This window comes from Simochromis diagramma, unplaced genomic scaffold (genome assembly GCF_900408965.1).
Source record: "Simochromis diagramma unplaced genomic scaffold, fSimDia1.1 OVJJ01000536.1, whole genome shotgun sequence".
NCBI lineage: Eukaryota > Metazoa > Chordata > Actinopteri > Cichliformes > Cichlidae > Simochromis > Simochromis diagramma.
The window spans coordinates 485,725-505,474 of NW_024387029.1; the positions used below are offsets into that span (position 1 = coordinate 485,725).

Here is a 19,750-nt window from a genome sequence, read left to right on the forward strand (position 1 = left end):
AATAAAGGAAGATATTATCTGTAAATGAGATATAGATTCATCTAAACATGTTTAAGAAACGAAGCACAGGAATGGTGAAACAAAAACATTAGCACTATAACGTCACATGTCAAACATTAAAAAGCACTGAAAAACTGGCACACAACACACAATGTCTAAAACACAGAAAATGATTAAAACAGAGACTTACAGTTATGACATGTCTGATTAACCACTGCTTTACAGACTGGAAAAGGAACGCTACGGTAGCCATCAACAAGCTCTCCTCTGGTGTGGATATATTTTTATTTTGTGCATTGAAGTCATTAAGAGGAGGGGAAATATCTGCAAGTCTAATCATGTTTCCAAGTTTAAAAAACAACATCTTTATTTAGAATTTTACCCAGATATTAATTTGACCTTCTATCTGTTTTTGAACTTAAGCATTCAGTGTATAAATTGCTGATTTTGCAATTATTACCCCACAAACACAAACCAGAGTTTCTCCTTCATTGCAGCTTAGTTTCATTTATGGCCTACTTCTCATTTTTAGACATATAAGTTCTTTACTAAACACTCGAAGGGGCTTAGCTGCCTACAAAAGAGGACGGATCATCCCCACATATATTGAGGCTTAACGTTTCGTTCGGGGCTTCCATTGTGGCTGCAGAGGCCTGATGCATCTTCATAGTCTGGTTGTATATACACAGCAGCAAGAAAAGCTCTGAATGGAGAAGTCGCAAGAGCTACCAACAGGAGGAAAAGATGTAGATAATGAGAGAGAAATTAGACAAGTATCTGCGTGGCGCCCTCTTGTGAATAAGCCGTGTGAAGCTTTGTTTTGATGTTTACATTCACAGTCTCTCCATTTAGAGCTCATCTGTGTGCATGTGTTCTCACATTTACGATATTCTGATTACTGAAAAAGCCTAAACCTGAAACTTGATGTGGGCATGACCGACTAACCTGTTTAGAAAAAAACATGGCGCCATCTACTGACCACAAGTCACACTCGGTATTTAAATTGTATTATGTCTCCATCTGATGGCGACTATTATGTTAAACTTTAAAATAAACATATTTTATGCTCCTGGTTTCCTGCATACTGTCACTCCAAAAGTGCAAACTGTATTTATTCATTTTAAATAAGCTCAGGTATTATGGAAAATGAAATAAAAGTCGTTTTTATACTAGTTTTCTATTTTGTTTATTCCAAACAATTTGGTTTTGACAGACTAATAATAGCAAAATAATATTATGTTCTAGAATCAGCATATTTTCTCAAAACTAATTAAAATCTTTATTATTGGTCAAATTACAGCTCAGAATAAAATGAGATAAATTAAAAAGGTATTCTCTTATTCTTTAGTATTATTGGGTTTTTTTTAACTTAACCACCTGATTTTATAAACTTTGCTGATGCTTCAAATCAGCTTCAATTAAACTGAGAGAAAACATTTTAAACTAAATGAGGACAGATGATTTTCCTTCCCAAATGGCTGAAAGTCTGCAGAAAGGCAGACTGTGATGGAATTTTGAATGAACATTAGGAGAAGAAAAAGAATTACAGATATGAAACATTTCTGCTTATGAGAACTTGGTTGTTCTAAACAAACTTGAATAATTGCAGACTTAAGATATAAAATGCTGTAAATATACATCTTAAGATTGGTGTAGCCTAAGTTCATGTCTGGCTGACTGTAAATGTGGCTGGGTTTTCATACATATTTGTTCACACAGATATTTCTAAATAATTAAAGCTGAAAAAAGGAAAAAATAATGTTCTGTAGATCCAGTTTTATTGAGCTTGTAAATCACTCATAGATTCCCTTAACTTCAACAAGCAAGTATCTCCCCTCTAATTTGTGCGCCACTGCTGTGCTCAGTGAAGCACCAGTGAACTTGCACCTCCTAAAATGTGCATATTACATATATAACAGTGGAAATTATTATTATGATTCATCTGTTTTCTTTTCTTTTCACTGTTTATTTTAAACAGTAAGCATGCCCATGGCAGGAAAAAGAAAGAAATCAAAAGTGCCACCACTTCCTGTGTAGGGCTCTGCAGGGCTTTCTTAAACTTGTCACTTCTCTGTTATGTGGATGATGTGGTCTGATGGTTCAGTAAGCTTTTCTATACTTACCAGCGTGTGGTTTTCCCTGAAGTGCGCTCACACTGTTCCACCCTTCTGCTCAATACAAACTGCAGTACTGACTTTAAGGCAGTGAGGTGTGTAATGCGAATTGAAGTTACAAACATATAATAAAAGGATATAAAGCGCCTTGAAGTTACTGTTGTTATGATTTGGGGCTGTATAAATAAAATTGAATTGAATATTGTTGTTGTTGTTGAGCTAAGGTAGCTTTTTTTTTAATTGACGTAACTTCCGGAGCGCTTTGTCCATCTTACAGGTGTTTAACGTTTTTTTCTGGATTTACTGAATCTTGGGTCGTGGTGAGACTGTAACATCTTCAGCTCTTTCGGTGTCACGGCTGCTGCCCGGCACGCCCCTTTAGGCTGGTTTCTGACGTTGTCTGCTACGTAGGCTACCCTGGTTTGCTTTGTTTTTAGCCTGTCTGCTAGCAGCTTGCTAACCTCAAGCGATGCAGTGTGTGGACATTACTCAGTGTTACAGGACGATACCCGTCTGAAGCTGGACTTCAGGAATAACAACGAGTTTATCATGGAGTTTTCGCCCGTGGCCACCACACAAGCTAAGGACCTTCGTGTTTTCTCAACATCGGTACTTGTCCCTCCAATTAGTCAGTCAGTCTTAATTATTATGCGTAATTAGTCTGCCTGGACCTGGTCCCTGGACGGCTGCTGTTCCACCAACTGCACAAACCACTGTTATTCCGCCTGGCTTCCCAGTCTCAAGGTCAGCCACCTCATCTTTACCAGTTCCAGTTTATTATCACCTCACATTGACCATATTTCACACCCAGGCTTAATAATCTAATTACTGAGCGGTGTAAACCTCTGAGACCCGTCTGTCCTGCAGTTATTGCCCTGCTTAACAGTATAGCCTTTTATCTAACAAATCATTTATGCTTTATATTTTGTAACCTCTCAAAAGTTAGATTCATGGATTATCTGACTAATGTTACCCGAAGAGGTTTGTGCTTCAGTTTTAATGAGTGAAATTACATTATTTTATTAGTGTATTACTTGGCACTGATTAGCTGATATGTGTGGCTGTGCGTTGCACCCCTGTAATTTATAATGATGTTTATGATGTAGTTATATTTATCATGATAGTTTGTAATGATGTGTGTCAAAGCTGGAGTTGTAACTAAATGAATCATTAAATTCGCTCTTTAACCTTTCATCTGTTTGAGCTAACTTCTGGTTCCAAAAACACAACATTGCAAAATGCTAAAATATTTTAGTCCATCTTTTATACTCTCTGTGCTGTAGACTTATGTGTAAATGGGTAAAATCAGAATCAGAATCAGAATCAGAAAGGGTTTATTGCCAGATGTTGAGGAGGTTTACAACATTAGGAAATTGCTGCGGTGCTTCAGTGCAACATGCTGTCATAAAAATATAAAAATAAGAATAAGAATTAAAAGTGCTAAGTGGATAGATATATACATGATATATACATGAGTGCAGGTGGTGATCAGTGCCAAACATGGAATGATGCAGTGAACACAGCGTAGGGTCATGTGTTAGTGGTGGGAACAGTCATATGGTTATTGTTCATGTGTCCGACAGCAGAGGGGAAGAAACTGGAGATGGTCTGGAAGGATGGTGTTGAAGGCAGAGCTGAAGTCCACAAACAGGATCCTGGCGTAGGTTCCTGGGGAGTCCAGATGCTGCAGGATGAAGTGTAGGGCCATGTTGATGGCGTCGTCTACAGACCTGTTGGCTCTATATGCAAACTGTAGGGGATCCAGGAGGGGGGCCGTGAGGGTCTTGAGATGGGAGAGAACTAGGCGCTCAAATGACTTCATGACCACAGATGTCAGAGCCATGGGTCTGTAGTCATTTAGTCCAGTGATCCTAGGTTTCTATATATTTCTAAAATATAGTTACAATGAAGAGTTCAGTCATCCTTCTGAACCATTAACAGCACACTCATTGGATACAGGGTAAATCTAGATAAAGGGTTAGAGTGACAGATCTGAAATATAATACAAAAATAATCTAGAAACATCTCCTAAACTTTAGCATCCAAACTTGGCACACAGGTATATCTTGCTCCTGAAGTCTAGAGGATCTATATCACACATTATGGCTCCATCATGTTACCTGGCATCCACCTACCAATGAGCTACACCAACACAGCGCTTGTAGCATTCATGCACCTATAACACCTTATAAAACCGTGGTATCAGTTTAATTCCATGACATCTATCTAGTTACTTCAAAAGTTCAGTTTTCCTGCTCTAAATCTATTTTATACACTGAACAGTTGACGTGGTCCCCTAATCATACATAGATGTAAATATATATATATATATATATATATATATATATATATATATATATATATATATATATTTATTTATATATATATATATATATATATATATATATATTTATTTATTTATTTTTATTTATATATATATATATATATATATATATATATATTTATTGTATTAAATATTATTGTTGTAATTCTTTCTTTTTGTTACACACTAACAACCACAACTCAGATTAAAACCAAATCAGTGACTACAGCTGCTCAAATGCGCCCTCTCAAGTCACACAGTTGCACACTTTGACTTTAGGTGGGAGCTGTAATGCGAGTGAGAGATCGGAAAATCAGAAAGCAGGAGACCGCATGCTCTGCTGTCCTGTCACAATCACAAAGTTGCAGACAGTTGTCTTCAGAGCTTTGATTTAGGGCATTAGCTCTGTGATTAATGAGTAAATAACTCATTCCTCATTAGGTGCAGCAGTAAAAATGAAAGTGGGTGACATCTAGTGGCAACAGTGGTTGTTGCACTGCCACATAAAGGCTCACATATGTGATTCACCTTTCAAACATTTTCTAGAATTGTAACTAATGTTGCAAGAATCACTCAAATGTCCTCCCAATCTGACTTCATTTTATAAGTTTATATATTTGTTATTTGTATTCCATACAAAAACCACCTGCCTGAATAATTCCATCTAGAAAATAATAATTTTACAAAAAGCATTGAGAAATGGATTTGTCATTGATTATACATTGGATTATATTATATTATATATTGGACAGGGAAGATGTTGTTAATGAAGCAGTGGGTGTGACTGATGTGCTGTGATGTGTTTATATGGAAAGTCTGTACTCTGTCATTATTTTCGCTTTCACTCCAGATTTCTGTCTTATTTCCCTACATAATCTTCATCTTTTATTTATTTACAGTCAGTAAGAAAGGAACCCCTTGAATAATATAACACTGTGAATAAGAATAAATGTATAGATCCCAAAGGGAAATTGATATGTCTGACCCAGCTCGCGTATTATTGTATGAAAGCTGAAAAGTCTGAAGGCAGTGAATGATTTTTTTATATCTCAGTTTTACAAAGGAGAGAGCAGAGCCTACGCGTACTGATGTTTGTTTTTTATTTTTTCTACAATAAAAATGTTAAAATGGGTCATCAGATTTGTTTAGGATGTCTTTAGTGTGCACGAGTATATTTGACTAAACACTCAGAGTAAACCTATTTCATCTTATTCGGTGTCGCCAACTCAAAATATTCCCACATTTGCGAACGCTTCCTTGATGCGTCCAAAATACACTAAAGCAACACTTTTTTACTAACGCACAGTGCAAATGGTACAATACATCTTAAAAACACGGAGTCTTGTGCCAAAGTTTCAAAGCTCTGCCCGTCATGTTGAACCAGCAAACATATTCAGTGTGAATGAAGCAGCGACGTGAACTGAAGCAAACTCCGGCCCGCTGCTTCACAATAAATAACTTATTGAGTTCCAGGAATCTGTGTTGGTAGTAACAAAGCTGCTAGCTAGTTATCTATCATAAACAATCTGATCTCTATGCTGTGATCAATGTTAGCTTGGATATTTGACAGACATGGCCGGGGGTAGGAAAGGGCGAAAGAAAGATGAAGGAAAAGAAAAACAGAGGGGAAGAGGGAGAAAGGACACTTGAAAAGAAAAAACCTCCCTGATCACCTGTTGAGAGGAAAAGAGAGAGAAACATAATAAACACAGCACTATCACATTAATCCATCTGAGTGTAAATAACAGTAAATGCTAAATATTGAATGTTGTTGTGCAGCACGCAGGACCGACAGCGCACAGTGTGCTTTGAGGTAGCAGCCAAGAGAGGTGTGGTTTGTGTCTGTGAACACCTGTGTGTACACCTGTGTGCACACCTGTTTGGATCAGCGCGCTTGTTTTTAAAAGGTTTCTCCATCTGCTGGAGGGTGTGGGGAGCCGTAGCCCCGGCCCTGCCTGCATGGATTCTCAGCAGGGCTAAAATTCGGGTTTGCTCGGTGGGACTCGGCTCTTGTTGTTCGCTATGAAGAATCACCTCATTCACAAACAACGCTTCACTAAAAAAACAGCTGGAATTACAAAGTGTTTTCATTTAAAGATTTTAAGCATGTTTAGCGCCATCTTGTGCCAGTACACAATGTGGCATCACTGGGTTGGTTAGTTTGTTGGTCGCAGTTTATAGACTTGAGCTTGATTTAGGCTTTTGCGGGAAATCTACGTCCTAACTTGTGTTGTAACTGGAAACTCCTCTTATCACTACATGCCAGCTGTCCATGGAATTGAAGTCATTGTGTTATGCGCTGACACAATGTGTAGTAACATTTCTCAGGAGGTGCAGGTCAGATTATGTAGGAGTTTACAGTTTTTTGTTGTTGTTGTTTGGTTGTTTTGGGTTTTTTTTCTTCATTTTTTCCCCCCTACAGACATGCTAATGTTAGGATTCCAGAATAAGCTTAGTTATGTTTGTGTTGTGATATGCGTTTAGTAACTTATTGGTGTGTACACCTGACCTGATGAGTCTTTCCGACTCCAGCTCGTTGGCCCAGTGAAGCACCAGTGCACCTGACTCAAACGGGCACTCCTCCAAACAGGCCTCATTCATAAAGTGGATAACAAATGGATTTTCATGTTTCAGTGCAGCCAGCGGTGACAAAAAAAGAACCCTGAAAAATTCTAGTTTTTTCAGAGTTGGGGCTCCATGGTGTCGATTAGCCTTCGTACATGTAGTGTTTCATTTTCACTTATTTGCCCCATTATTAGCCCAAGAGGAAGTAAGCTATATCATAATCACTTAATAATTTTAACAAGTATGTAACTTAAAAAGTGTTCTGATGCTGTAAGCTGCTGTAACGTTCAGTAAATTGTAATAACCAGAAAGTTCTTGTTATGAATCCCAGGTTGCTCAGGGTATGTTTCAGGCTGCTACCCACGTGTTTTTATTTTCCTGATTTAGCAAGTGGGACTTTGTTTAGTGTGAGAACTGAGCCATGTTGTCAGTTTGCCAGAGGCGTAAACTAGCTTAAAGTCAGAGTTTACAGTGTCACAAAAGTGGCTCTTCTTAAGCTGGGCATTCACTGTGCGATTTTTTTTTTTTTTGGCCCATTGTGAGAAGATTTTTCAGTTGTGCAACCGTTTTGGGGATCGACCCGAGTTTCACCTTAATCGTGTGTCGTGCATCGTGTCGTATACATGGGGTAACGAGAAGCGTTTAACACCTCACAACCAGCTCCCGATCAGCAATCATATGATCGCAAGAAAATCAAACCTGTTTGAAATCCTGTCGCCCCTCATGAGGGTGTCAACGCAACCTCTCTTGCATGTGCAAACACAGAAATTGAAGTGAAAAAGACGGAGTAGCACAGCAGTGCAGCGTGTGATCTGGACACAAGCGATGGATGCCCAGCTTGTAGAACTTTGGCAAGCTCATCCGAGCCTTTTCGATGTGGCCTCACAAAGTTATCACGACCACAACAACCGTGAAAAGAGTTGGATGCTGCTCAGTTGTAGCTGCCTGATCAATGTTTTTCATTAGCAATTTAGCAAAGGTGATGGTGGTGTGTGTGTCTGTGTGAGTGAAAGACAGAGAGGGAGAGAGAGCGAGAGACAGATTTTGTGTTATAACCTTCATGTTATGGACGCACAGTGCGAGCGCTCAGGTCGCATCAGAGCATCGGGCCGTATAGTGTGAGACTCTGCATCGTGACCTACGAACTTCTAACCCCTGAGATTCAATCGTACAGTTTGAGCAGAAGCTGAATAACGCGACTGAAAAAAATGGCACAGCTTTACCTGATTAAATCACTGTGGTAACTTATGCTGTGGTAACACAGGACAGTTGGGAGCAGTCTGTTTAAAACTTTCAACCTCAACTGGCTCCTTTCGATGTGGAGGACTAGCGTTGCCCCTCTCAAATGACTGAACTCCTCACCCCTTCTCTAAGAAAGGGGCCAGCCTTCCCAGGAAGCTTATTTCTGCCGCTCGTATCATGATCCTGGTTTTTTGGTCACTAAAGCTCATGGACATACTGGTCCCTTGTGGCTTTTTACCTTGAGGGACCGGCCTAGATTCATCTGCTGATTTAGACACATTCTATGACACCTTATCATCTCATCTTATCGTATACTAAATGTCCTTGTCTCTCATTAAAATTATGTTGTCACTTATGCTGTAATTTCTGGCACTGTCCCATTGATGCTGGAGAATTTTAATTTATTTTTTCATTGCAGTGAGTTCCTCGTCTCAGCCTGAGAGATCATATGGCCCTTGTAATCACCCAGTTTTCTTTTTCTTGTAGTCTGTTAGTCTTTTTTAAACTTTTTTCACTAGAGCTTTAATGAGTGTCTCAGGAGAAATGATATTGAGCTCTCCCATTATTTTAGCCTGAGTGTTGTTTACTCCCATCTAAACATTTTGGAAACCTGAGGCTCTTCTGGCTTCCTTCTTGGACCTCAGGCTCTATTATTCACTGTTCTACAGTCACACTTTCTCTTTTTTTGTCTATATAAATGTCTATATACATTTGAGCAGTTGTATTCACTGATTTGAGAAACAGAGTTTGGTTGTTGGGAAAAATTTGCCAGTTTTTGTGGGACCTCAGCAATGCTAAGGTCCTGCTCTACAATACGTCATGTCAGTCCGTCACTATGTGATGTGATGATGTGATATAATGCATATCTGAACCTTTATGGATAAATTAGTTTAATATCATGAAGTAAAACTGATACGGTGGTTTTATAGGGTGTTATAGGTGCATGAACGCTACAAATATGCTACGTGTGTAAATAATTTTTGTGTAACTCTGAATTTAAAATAAATGTGTGAAACATTTTAAGTGGAAATTTAATTTTACCCTATATAGTCACATTTTTTTTAACAAATAAAAACACAGCACAGATAAACAAAACGAGAACAGTTTGGTTTGGCGCCTGTTTTTAAGTCAAGACACTGGAACCTCATTGTGTGTGTGTGTGTGTGTGTGTGTGTGTGTGTGTGTGTGTGTGTGTGTGTGTGTGTGTGTGTGTGTGTGTGTGTGTGTGTTTGTTTGTAATTGGGAGATACATTTACTTTTCACCATAAAGCCAGATTACCCTTTGATTTCATGTAAAGTATTTGGCCTGGTGATGTGTCAACAGTACACTGGTGGGACTGTTCTTGCCAAAAGATTTGAACATGAGTGCCCCCTGGCGGGATTCAAAAAAAAGAAGGAGAAGAATGAAATGCAATTTATATGTTGTATTGGCACTATACGTGGGTATTGTTCAACATACTTCTATTCAAACAGGAGCAGCTGTGCCTCAGGCTGTGTTTGGGTCGTGTCCTGCTTTCATGTACAGTATTTCTGTGTAAATGGGAGAATCATCAGCGTTTGTGTGCTTTGCAAAGTGCTGTATGTAGTTTATACTGTGAATAAGATATTCTGAGGCCTCCATGAATGACCAAGCTCCTCACTCTGTCGCCCAGCCATCCTTCTCAGGGGGTTCATTTCTGCCACTTGTATCAGGTGGCCTCTCAGTGACCTATAGTCACTACCCAGAACTTGTGACCATGGGTGAGGGTGGAAGCACACAACAAGTTTCAAAAGCTGGTTCACTGTGTAAAATTTAAATAAAATGCCTCATAAATAGATATTTTATTCATAGTAGAACATAACTGAGCCTGATAAGATAAATATAATTCAGCTTAATAGCTCCCTTCACCTCTGATGTTCACCATCTGGTTTTTGGAATTACTGACCTGACAGCCGTCCATCACCCGCCTCAGCTCTCTGTAGCTGCTTTGGTAGTGGGGTGTGAAACACAGTCCACTTGGACTCAATATCTTCAGCCTCCTTTGAAATGCTGTCAGATTCTCCCCAAACACCCTCACTACATGTTTGGGTACACCAGGCCTCTCCATCCTCCCCCACCACCTGATCCAAGTCACCGCCAGGCAGTGATCAGTTGTTAGCTTTGCGCCTCTCTTCACCTCAGTGTTAAAGACATATGATCATACAGTTATAAAATCGACCTGCAACGAAAGGCGTTCTGTCCCAAGTGCACTTACCTCAGTCAAACTTTGATCAGCACAGAAGGAAAACTTCTGCAGGTCTTGTGGTCTCCCCACCGATGAGTTTTATGTGCACAGTGATTCGTGTTCTTTGCCCAGCTGTCATCAGTGAAGATCCCAGCTCATCTCCTCTCAGGGTCTCAAATAAGAATTTCATCTTAAAAGATTAAATTGTGTCCAAGGAGATGGATTTCCTGTTTCTGGCTAACACACACTTCCCTTGTGAAACTCTCTTCTATTCTTCAGCTCATATTCTTCAGGATGTGGTGCCTGGCTGCAGCTTTATGTGCTGTGAGCTCCAAAACCTTTTCATTTGAGTCTAAGATTTCTAAAGATGGAAGAAATAATCAGTTTTACTGTTGTTATTTACCATCCACCTGGTCCATGTACCTCCTTATTGAAGGATTTTTGTGACTCTTTGTCTTCCACATTGATCCTGTCAAGACTGCTTATTATTGGAGATTTTAACATTCACATAGATGAACGTTAGATAAATATGTTGGAAAGATCCTCACACTGATGTAATCTTTAAAGCTGACCCAACATGTGCTGGCCCTATACATAACAAAGGACATGTTTCAGATCCTCTTATTACTCTGGGTTATTTTTCTCTTTATTTTGTGGACATTTTATTCTCATCATGCTTTTTTTTAAAAAATTTGTCTCTTAATTTGGATTTTCTGTGTTCCACATGTGATTTTTAGTCACCTTACTGCTGATAAATTTGCTTCTGCTTTTTCTCATGTAAATATTTTACATTATTGTAGATTCTGTTAATATTAGGGTTTGTCTGTTTTAGACAGAAAAGCTCATTTTAAAATGAGAAATGCTGCTTTTAACAATTACGCTTCGTGGATGAACCACAGCAAAGCTGATAGTGGAGCATTTATGGAAAACAACACAGCTCTACCTCATTCATTTAGAGGAACTTCTACTTTCTTTTAACATCACATTTGAAAGATTCAGGGGCTGCTTATTCCTCTCAGGCGATTGTAATAGTAGAGAGAATCCAAAAATGCCACAGCCATTCAGCGTAATGAAGACTGAAAACTTTTTATTGTTTTTATTGGAAAAATTAATAATATCAAAGCTACATAAATCCTTCTGTTTCTCATCCCGTCCCATGTCTCAGCTAACATCGATATCATCCTTACTGCGGTTGATAACATCAAATATTCCTGATGTTTCATCCATGTTTTTTACTCAAAGTTTTCTGTAACGTTGGGCCGTGTGTGTTTACAGTAACAACAGTTCACTGATTATCATCCGTCCCTCAAGATTGTAAACAGGCTGTTATTCATCCTCTTAACTTCCATACATGCAAATTGTTGTAATCTATGGCCCAAAATAAAGGTGAAAAGATTATGGGAAGGCTTACCTGTAAAAATGTATTTTCAGCAGTCATTTAACACAAACCACAGAATCAGCCGACCAGATAGGTTGAGGAAAGTTGTTCCGTAGTTTGGGCAACACAACCTTAAAACCACAATTGCTTCTGGTTTTAAAATGAGCAGGACAGTTAGTAGACCCTGGTTGGGGGATCAGAGACACCAGCTGCAGTGATAAGTCCTCTGCAATATAAAGAGGGGCTTGTCCATGTAGAGCTTTGCAAATTAGCAGGATTTTAAAGTGGACACTGAATTTCACTGGAAGATGAAGTGATGCAAGAATAGCTGTGTCGGCTAGTTTTTTTAGGGGTCTCGATGCTGTGATTCTTTGAGACGATAAACTATGTAGGACTGAGAGATGTGAAACTAATTTCTATTTTGGGACAATAAAGAATTTGAATTGAATTGAATTGAAAAGTGAGTAACAATAATCAAGGCAGGAGAAAATTAAAGGGTGAATTAAAAGTTTCAGGTGATTAACTGACAGTAAAGGTTTGATTTATTTCTGAGGTGAAGGAAACAAGGCTGGATGAGCTTTGAGATGTGAGATTCAAGACCACAGATGGTACCAAGGTGCTTAGCAGGTAATTTGATGTTACTGGTGAGAGGACCGATGTACTGACTGACCTCCGTAGAAGAAACTGTCAGGGCCAAACACAAGAACCTCAGTTTTACAGGAGCTGTGATGAACAAAGTTAGAATACATCATGTGATGTTATATGAGGGGCCAGTAACATGTTGCACTAAATTAAGTGCCCCATAGATAATTGAAATAATTATTCAAAAGCAGATACATGTCCACAATTTTGTTTGTTCCAGTAATTTGAGAAAATCCTGGCAGCTGTTTTAATTTTTACATTTTCAGATTGATTTCCATCTTAGGAAACAGATGCTTTACTACAGACTTTCAACCACTAGATAAAAATTTAGAGGTTTCATTCTGGATATCCATGCTTTTGACTATAAGGAGGTCAAATATATAACTTAATAACTTATTCTGACTTTGTTGGTATCTTACATCAGCTAACAAAGGGCAAGAAGTGAGGTACACCCTGGACAAGTTACCAGTCTGTCGCAGGTCTAACACAGAGAGACACACAACCATTCAAACCAATGGGCAATTTAGAATCATCAGTTAGCGCCTAGCTAACTGAATGTCTTTGGACTGTGGGAAGAAGTCGAAGTACCCACAGAGATCCCACACAAACAGGGGAGAACATGCTGACTCCACACAGAAAGGCCCCGGTCAGATGGTGGATTCACGCTGTGAGGCAGCAGGACAAACCACCACACCACCCGCCATTAACTGATTATTTGTACACAGAGAGACAGACGACCACCTACTATCAGGTAGTAGGTCAATGTGCAGGTTCAAACCATGCTGTGAATGAAAATATGCTGCCCACCTGTTTATTATATTGGTTCAACTCATTTAAGTAATCTAAGTAAACTATGAAGTCTGTTAGGTTTGTTATTTAATGTTCTACCTGTTCCTACTTTAGTAAATGGACTGTAGTGTATACGGGGCTTTTTTACTCTCATGTAGCATTCAAGACATTTTTTAGTCACTCACACACACACACACACACACACACACACACACACACACACACACACACACACCCAGATGGACATATTGGGGGTTCATTATTTTGCTCAGGGACACTTTAACAAACTGCAGGAACTGGGACTAAACCACTGACTTTCTGAATAGCAGACGACCTGCTCTAAATCCTGAGCCACCATAAACAGCAAGCTTTCTGGAGGCTTTCAGGATTACTTATAATACTGCATTTCACACTCTGTTTGAAATTATAATAACAAAACAGAAATTTCAAGCTAAAGTTGAGTTCTACATGATTGAACATGTGTGGTTTGACCCTATGATCATTCAAAAAGGCAGGACTAGTTTATTTCATGTTTAAACAGCCACCACCCTGAGTTTCCTGAATACGTAATCATAAAAGTATATATGTAATCATTCTGGTACTCGTATCCACCTGTGAATGAGTTCCCTGTAATGTTACATGATCTGCTGCACTATATAGAAACAATAGTTTTGCACACTTCTATGTCAGCTTCATTTTTAAGCTCCTGAAGTTGTTCAAGTAGTTTGGTTTTAATTTAAAATCCGTTGGTTTGAACAACACCTGAGTGTTAGTGTCATTTTATTCACTATTATTTGATCCCACAGGGGGGCACTCGAGATCTACGTACAAACATTTTGTCAACACCAAACCCAGTCAGAGTGCAGCTGATGGTTCTCCCGATCAGCTGAATTACAGGAAATCAGGTGGTTGTCTTGTTTCGAAAAATGTCTGAGATCAACAAATGAGGTGCTATTGGTCCTCCAGTAAGCAGTAACGACAACAGTTTTAATGAGATAACATTTCACACGCTGTTACTGTGTCCTGACATAAAACCAAACTGCTTTGCAGTCTGAGCAACACCAGGTCCAGTACCGGAGTATTAGTGTCAGTACAACATTCACAGCATTTAATTCAGGTTTATTTCCTCCCACTTGGGGACACTCGAAGTCTATCATTCAGATCTTTTGCCAACACCAACCCAGCGGCTGTGCCAGAATTACAGGAAATCACGTGGTCGGTTTTCTGGTGAAATACTGGAGATCGGCACTCGGGGTGCTGTTGGTCTTTGAATGCTCTTCATCCCGACTCTATTTTAAGTAAATGACATCATCCTCCCACCAGGCTGCTGAACTCCAGACACACTGAGAGTCTGGCTGTCCTCATGTGACCTCTGAATAAAGCTTCTGTGTCGAGGCTTCAAGAGTCAAACAACATCATGGAGTTTTTATGTGTAGACCTGCTGAAATACAGAGTTTGAACATATAAAGTGACTCATGCACTCAAAAATAAATTACAGCAGTGTTTCTATTAACTGGAGGAGCTGCTCTCTGTAACGTGCTGCCTCCTGTCTGAAGCTGCTTTGTTGGGTTTCTGTGAGCCGCTGTGGTTTCAAACACTCCTGTCACTCACATGATTTTGGTTTCCTGTTGATCTTCACATAACATACCAACACAAACCCTTCAAAGGCATGTGAAGCATGGCAGCGCTGCCTATAACCACCTCTTGTGGTTTATGAGTCAGCGCTGTTTATTCTCCATTTTCAGCTCTGTTTTTCTCTCACTAGAGGACAGTCGTGCACAGTGAGTCCTCTCAGCGTCGAGCCTTCTGAAAGTCCCGAACTTTACCAAACTGCCAGGCTCACAGCTTTTACTGAAAATCACATGTCTGCTGGTAAAGGTCCGGACACAGCCAGGCGCGGCGCTCTTACTCTGCCTTTGGCTTTGTCACAGATCCAGGTCATGAGTTTTGTTTTGCTGACGGAGGATCAGTTTCTGTTTGGTATTTTTTCCTCTCTGGTGATCAGTGCTTTAGTATTTTTTCCCAGATTTCCCTCAGCTGACCGTGTTTGACTGGATATTGTTTCATTAACATTAAGCTGTGAAACGAATTCTCAACTGTAATCGTACGAACTTCCTGCAGTAAATGTTGCAATGGCCGCCACACCCAGGGGAAATTAGGGGATTCACAGAAGACCGGGGGGGTTTACCTGACAATAAAACAATACAAAAATACCCCACAGTGAAGATATGCAGCTGTTATTACTGCAGGAAAAAACACAGATCAACATAACTGTCAAGAATCACCTTATTCTCTAAGATCAGTGAAGTTTATATGGTGCCATGCTCCTCCTGATTATTCTATCCAGTCCTTTTACATTTATTTCTACTCTGTTCAAACTCGTGATCTCATGTTTCAAGCAACACGTGATGATGAAGCTGCACTGGTGTCATTTTGTGCTGCATCGACTGCTTTATTAGTTTCAGTTGAGAGAGAAGTGAGTGTAATGCATGCTGAAACCAGTCTGTGAAGACGGGCCGTGAAGGTTCAGAGATAAGCAACCAGAGTTTTTTTGGATATTAAAAAATATAAAATATACAAAAGATCCGAAAATGTTGTTTTTCTGTTGTACAGCTGATTAAATTTTTGACTCCATTGTTTCCTGGTTAAAGGCTGCCGAATCAAACCAAACTGCTGAGTAAACCCAACAGAGGCTCTTCTTCATCAGGAAGCTAAAACAGGCCAGACTTTCTGAGCTGCTTTTGAACTTCTACAGAGCAACAACAGAAAGCATCTTCTGTCTTAGTATGAAAGTGTACGGCAGCTGCACCACGAGACAGAAAGAATTTGGCCCAGGTGGTGAGAACAGCACTGGGGATTGTTCAAAGTCAACTTTAACATCTAGACTCGTTGGACGGATCCAAAAAAAGGCCACATGTATCGCTGCAGACCCCGCCCACCCTGGAAATGGACTGTTTATACACCACCAGACTGAGAGACAGCTTCTTCCCCAGAGCTGTGAAATCCACTTTTTGCTCATGTTTATTCTGCAGACTCACACACATGGTGGAGTTTGATAGCGCTGCTTTATATAGAGGCTTTCTTTTTTGTGTGTATGTCCAGGTGTGCGTGTTTATGCGCATGTAAAAGGGCGAGCTCAGTGTCTCATCTTTTCTGTGCTGAGACCTGTGTATGAAGACACAATGACAATAAAATGATTCGTCTTTATCTGCGACTGATATTCTAAAAATGCTTAAATATCATCAAACATGGCTTTCAGTCATTTTTAGCCCAAAGGAAATTCCTCAGCTCTGTCATTGACACTTTGGCCATTAAGCAAGAACTTTCCACGACCCTGCGAAAACTAGGAAAAGTTGTTGGAGAATAAATGAACGATATCATGGTAGGAAATACTTTAAAGACTGAAAATGGTGTAGCACACAGTTGGTGACTTGAAGTTTAAATCCTCCGTGTTAGGATCCTCACATCCTAACAGATCCTAACACGGTCCAGCTGTGAACCATCGAGGATGGAAACAGGACCCGTGGAGGGTGTCATGCTGTGTTTGGACGTTGGCATTTGATCCTTTGGGTCCTGGAGTTTACACAGTGGGCTTCAGATGATCTGACCATGATCCATCAGGTCAGACTGGGATCTGTGAGTTTGAGAGTCGGGTGAACGCCATCAGGTCCGTTTCTTTGAAGTGTGCTGGGTTCAGTGGAGGACGCTGCCATTGGGGAGGTGCATGAATTTTAACATGAGTGTTTTCATATTTCATCATGATTTTCTGAGATATTTCAGTAAAATTTATGATGTCAGTGTTTGTCATCAGATTAAATCTCGCCGGCCTTCATTGAGTAAAAATAAAACCTGTTCCACTCGGTCTGCAGCAGCGTTTCAGCGGGTGGAACGTGGCGAAGAAACATCTGCATAAACACCAGCAGGAAATATTTACCTGCAGAACAAAGCCATATGGAAAAGAAATAGTAAAAACTTATATGATTTACTCATGAAAGTGGCCACTTTCTCATTACTTTCATATATTGTTTTAGTAACTATCCAAAACATACAAGTTTCACACAAGACAGATACAAACTTTATAAGATTTATATATATCTGTTCCATATGGGAAGCTCTGAACTCAGATTATCAGTATTATTCACTTTAGTGATATTAATCACGTGGCTGTTTGATGTAAAGCACTGCAAAAAAACAAAACAAAAAACCAACAAAAACTGTAAAAGAGAATCACAGACGTCATGTTTTCAGTTACAAGACTTTGGGCGTGTTTTTAGTTTGGTCAGTTTTGGCGCTGAATGAAAAGCATTACACAAAAAGGAAAGTGAAAGCATGAAGAGCGGGGACTTCCCGCCTCAGCGGTGTGGTGATATGGCGCTAGGCTGATTAGGCAAAAGCTTCGAGACACAAACACACGTACATACGAACACAAAGACGCGCGCGCACACAAACACGTGTACGTTAAAATACTTACAGGGGCACGTTTGAGTATAAACACGACTCTTTCTTTCGTGGTGATGGAGGGGATCATCTTTTACCTCACTGGGTATCAAACATTCTTTACATGGTTGTCGGCCATTTTGTGACTGGATGTGTGTTGATTGTCAATCTAAGATGGCGGTCTGTAATTTTGTGCCCGCCTGTCTCCGTAACCCGCAGGCGGTACGTGACTCCTGATGGGAAGCAGCCAAATATAATAATGAGTCATGCTGCCCTAAAACCTGGCAGCTGTCAGAGTTTAGTAGCTCCAAAGTTTTGGGGAAAATAATGCAGCAAAACCCGTCTACAGGTAGATATTAAATATACCAGTGTTGTTCAGAAGGTCGTCTTTAGCTGTGAGGACCACAGTCCTAAAGTCCTCAACACTGGCTAAACTTTAAAGATGATAAAAGTTTATTAACGTTGAGTAGAAACAAACACTGACTGATGTCCGGCTGTGACCTGAGGTGACGTTTTGTGGAAGCACGGAAAGGTGACAAAATGGCGACACGTGTTCGTCAAACTGAGGCTGATCTTTGTCGATAGAGGGAGTTGGTGTTGTGCTGATTGAAGGAGGAGATCTGGTAGTTTTCCAAAAACAAACAGCATTGATAGTCAGGGACTTTCCATTAGATATGAAGGCATTCATCAGTTTCTTTCGTTCTTTGATTCATTGCATCAAACTACAGTCACACCCATTTAGTGGCACCATCGGTTTTTACTTCAGTAAAGAAACAGGATCACCTTTCAGCCAAATCCATTGTTCTCACTGCGAGGTCATTTAAATGTCCTGTGAATGTATTTAAGGTTTTTTTTTAAATAAATGTGGGACACAAAGCATAAAAAATTATTCCATAACGTTTAGATTAATCTCTGATGCTGTTCATTAATCTTTATTTGGGATATAAAGTACCAATAAAGCAACCTTTGGTCTCTCTGATCATAAATTAAGGTTTATGGTGTTTCCTGTATGTGTGTCAATCATTTATTCACCTCTAATTGCAGTAAATACAAAACGACATTTATTAAATATTTACATAAGCGCCAGTACATTCTCACACAGCTTTATGCTGCACAGTTGTGCAGAACAATGATCTCAGCAGAGACTCAGCAGTTTGTTACTGTGGCGAGTTTCTTTCAGAGAAAAGCTTCCATCAGTTTGCAGTAGGCTCCATCAGCTCCAACTTTGCTGCAACAACAACCTGATCTGAGTTTCGATGGTCAAAAGGGTCTGGTTGGGAATGTTGGAGAGAAAATGTTGAATCTGTGAGAGTCAGAAAGAAATGTTTATAATCCAGCTGGTGAATCTGTTTTTAAGTGATACAGGGCAGAAGGATGTCACAAGACAGTTTTAGTCATACAAGCATTGAATGTGATAATACAGCGCTCTAATTATTAGGGCAATTTTTTAATGGTGAAAGTTCTGCAGACCAGCACTCTGCTGGTCTTCTAATGCTCTTTATCACAGCTCTATTTTAAGTAAATCCTCCCACCAGCCCCGACATCCTGAGCGTCTGCCTGTCCTCATGTGACCTTTGAACAAAACTTCTGTGTCAGGCCTCTCGCAGAGTCCAAGAACATAATGAGGTTTCTATCTGTAGAGCTGCTGACATATAGAGAGCTTAACTATATGTAAAGTGACTCACGCACATAAATCACATTATAGTTATAAGCAGGAAAAGCTGCCTTCTCTGTCTGTTGCCACAGTTTGATCTGGTTTTGTTGGGTTTCTGTGAGCTGCTGTGGATTCACACACTGTTGTCACTGATCATAACACAATAAGAAATTTCCCACGCGTGGGAAAAATAAAGGTTATCTTATAACAAAGAGCCTTGACGGGTGTGTGGAGCGTGGCAGCGCTGCTTATAACCACTTGTTGTGGTTTATGAGTCAGAGCAGTTTGTTTTCCATGTTCAGCTGTTTTTCTCTCACTAGATGTCAGTCATCTGCAGTCAGTCCTCTCAGTGCTGAGCTCTCTGAGAGTCCCAAACTTTACCAAACTGCCAGACTTACAGTA

At 39.8% G+C, this 19,750-nt stretch overlaps 1 long non-coding RNA gene across 1 annotated transcript; it reads left to right on the plus strand.

The window, feature by feature from the left end:
• Positions 1-2,075: 2,075 nt before the first annotated feature.
• On the plus strand, positions 2,076-18,464 carry LOC120739477. The gene is made up of 2 exons (XR_005697227.1): positions 2,076-2,858; positions 15,909-18,464. It is a non-coding gene; the product is annotated as an uncharacterized LOC120739477 (long non-coding RNA).
• The last annotated feature ends 1,286 nt before the right edge of the window (positions 18,465-19,750 follow it).